Genomic DNA, 3,728 nt, shown 5'->3' on the forward strand with positions numbered 1-3,728 from the left:
CCCCTACCCACCCAGGGAAACACAGCATCAGAAATCCCAGACGGTCAAAACCAGCAACAGGCTGCGAAAAGCCCTAAAGGATCTGGACCTACAGTTCTTCATTACTGAAGACCTGAAAGTGGCATTGGAGCAGGTGAAGGGAGAGAAGGGAGTAAGTACAGAAGTAAATAAAGGCTTGTGTGGACATCTCTCTTAAATGCTAGATATAGCATTTCCAGATAGGCATCTGGGGTGAAGCGTTATTCCTTGCAGTATACGTAGTAAGAATGTATTTACAAATCAGTATATATAATTAGAGGTAAAACGAGGAGTGGCTTGAGGCCACTCTGAATGAAACCAGCGAATCGTAGTGCGGTGAAGCCAGCCCCCCCCCCCCCAGTACTAAGGCTACGTTTGTCAACGTCCAATGGTATAAAATCACCTGATAATAAGTATTTTGTTGATTTAAGGGAACTTACACCAGAAAAAAAAACTGGAGAGGTCACCAGATAAAACTTCAGAATCTGGATCCTAAGCCAGGATATATAAACAACAAATGAATAAGGCGGTAATTTTCCATGAGGATGTGAAGATAATACAAGGCTTTCAAGACCGAACTTGATTATCGATTCACGTTATGATTTAGTTAGGTTTGGAATAAGAACAAGCTTGAATCAAGAGATGGCTGCCCCCCACCCCCCCCCTTGGCCGTTAGCATCTAGAAGGAGAGTTATTTTGACTGGGAGGAGTGGCAATTCAAGAAAACATGTTCTTCATGGCCCAGCATGTGTCAGTAAGAACACAATACATCAGTTGATATTCGTATCGAAAGAGATCTAAATTAATAGTCCACATTTAATTTTCCATACTCTGTTTCATCATTGCGTAGTAGCTTAATCTCATTAGGTTGTTAAGTACAGCCATCTTTTGTTACCTTGATTTAACCAATCGGAGTTGGGGGGGGGACAGACTTTGTCGCCATGGTCTAGGACTGGAAACCAGAAGCAGACAGGCAAGGTAGTTGCAATAACAAGGGGAGATTTATTTGTAGTCTGCATATGGAATGGGGTAAGTCCTATTGGCTTGGCCAGTGGTGAAATAGGGGCTGGAGGGTTTGTGCAGATCCAGAATGCATCTGTGAAGTTGTGGGCAGGCAGGTGTGAGTTTCTATCCAGGGGGTCAACTGTAGACGAGGAAAGGAGGCAGGTTAGGACCGCAGAAAGACTTTCAAAACTAGAGGACACACAATACAAGAGCCTCAAAATACGGTTAGGGTAACGGTCCGCAGGGAACGGAGGTTGGTCACGGCTTGTATGGAGCAGGGGGGGGTCATCAGGACCGGGGGGGTGGGGGGGGCGATTCCAGATCATACAGCAGGTGTGTGTAGAGGAGAATCAGGCAGGGCATGTGTTCAGGAAACTCAGGACAAACAGACTTCAGGTTAGTGCAAATCAAAACAGGACAAGGATGGGCATGCCAGAAGTGATCAGCAAATAGACAAAAAATACTGGAATCAGGGATTAGGATAGCTATAAAAAGTACAATGGTAACTGATCTTTACCAAATAATGCAGGATTCACTCTACCAGAAGACCTCAGTGGATGAGGAACCCATTGACGACCTCCGATGGTAGGAGTGGGGGGGGAGTAAGGGGAGGGGGTCAGTGGCTCACCTGTCCCTGTCTCCAGGTGCAGTTGTCTGTTGGGGTTTACCTCCCCAGCACTGTTAACCCCCGGTAACCCACGAGGCTGTTGGGGTTTGATTGTCTCTTCCCAAACGGTGGTGTGGGCACACCATCCTCACTGCGCCCGTTGGGTTCCTATGTACCCATAGTGGGGTATTACCATAACTGGTGCAGTGGTTGACGGGCATCAGGGCGTTTCTACGCACCGAGGGACTGCATGCCGCGTCTCTGGGGCCCACTGTGCTCCGAGATCTGTACATCTTAGCCTGGAACCACGAGGGACCAGTCCATGTGGTGCCACGAGGAGGCGTGTACCAGGTCTTGGCAGTGGAGAGGCATTGTACGGCGGAGGGAGCGACCAACACTACGGCTCCTCTTCTTAGCCCGAAAACGAGGGCTGTCCGGTGGCAGTAGCTGGAAGTAGCAGTAGCATGTAGCATGTACAAGCTCTATACTCCAACCACTACTGCACATGCACGCATCACACGCCCTGGAGCGCAACCACACACACACACACACACAGACACGAGGACAGACTGCAACACAGCACAACGCAAACAAACAACACGAGACAGACACAACATGTAGACACACACAACAAGACTACACCATACACAAAGAAAAAACGAGACATACAGGCACACAACACAGATAACACAGACACAGACACCAACACACAAACAAAAAACAGAGGACAGACAACACCAAATCCACAAAAGACACACACACAGACACCAACACACAACAGACAGACAGACCACACACCCACAGATACGAGACAGACACACACACAGATACAAAGAGAATGCACAACACACAAACACACACACACAACACAAAGAGACACAAACACACCAGACACGAGAGTGACACCCACCAAACAACACACACACACACACAAACAAACTACAAGAGACAGACAAACAACAGACACACACACACACACACACACACAACAAGGACACACACCCACCACGAACAAGAAGACACACACACACAAAGACACAAACACAAGACAACACAGAGACACACCCACACACCAGAAAACACAGATACACAACACACACACACACACACAAACACACACACACACACACACACCAACACTCGAGACAAGAAACACACACGATGCAAATAGAAATGCACACGACACACAGCACCACACACAAACACACACACATACATACACACTACAGTACAAATACACCTTACTCACCCAGGAGAAGCCTCTGTACCACTGTCTATCTTGCTTTTCATCCACTGGCTCTGCAGATCCTCAGCTGGGACCTCATGGAGGTCATCGGTCCTCCCACTCCTGCCTTCTCTTGCTGAGTCCTTCAGGCTTTCTGTGGCCGAAGGAGGGATGAACTTGTCCTCCTTCCACTCGGTGAGATGACTCTCCAGCTGCTTTCAAAACCTTTCTCAAGAGCAGCCATGAGGTCTTGTGGTTCTGGTATGCATCTCCAGCGGCTCGTGTGTGAAGCCAGGGATCTTTCCATGTGTTGTCGTCCACCTCATGTTACTCGAGAGCTTCATTCATCTGGCTCAGTTTATCCTTAGCTCGTGAGTTGAGCCCCGCTCCATCTCCAGACAGCTCTCCAACTCCAACTCCACGTTGGTTGATTTACCTTGAGAATCTTGATCCTCCAGTTCATTTTTAAGGACCTCCCTCTCTCGCTTCACTGCTCCAATCAACCTTCAGGTCTTCGGAAATGAAGAACTGAAGGTCCAGATCTTATGGCTGTTTGCAGCCTGTTGCTGGTTCGACCATCTGGGATTTGAGGTGCTGGTTTCCCTGGGTGGGTAGGGGACACGTTGAGCCGAGCGACTGATCCAGCTGGGCTAAGGGAAGCCTGGGATCTTTCAGTCTCTCCTTGGCCTCATCCCTGTTTCGGAGAGCTTCCCCCATCTTTGCTGTTTATCCGCGCAGCTCCTGAGCTTGAGCCCGTCCACCTCCAGACAGCTTTCCGACTCAAACTCCACGTTGGTCTTACTACTTGAGCTTCTGTCTTCCTTACAAAGCTCATCTTTGATCCCCACTTTCTTTTGCAGGACATCTTTCTCG

The sequence above is a fragment of the Etheostoma spectabile genome, chromosome 8 (genome assembly GCF_008692095.1).
Source record: "Etheostoma spectabile isolate EspeVRDwgs_2016 chromosome 8, UIUC_Espe_1.0, whole genome shotgun sequence".
In the NCBI taxonomy this organism is placed as follows: domain Eukaryota; kingdom Metazoa; phylum Chordata; class Actinopteri; order Perciformes; family Percidae; genus Etheostoma; species Etheostoma spectabile.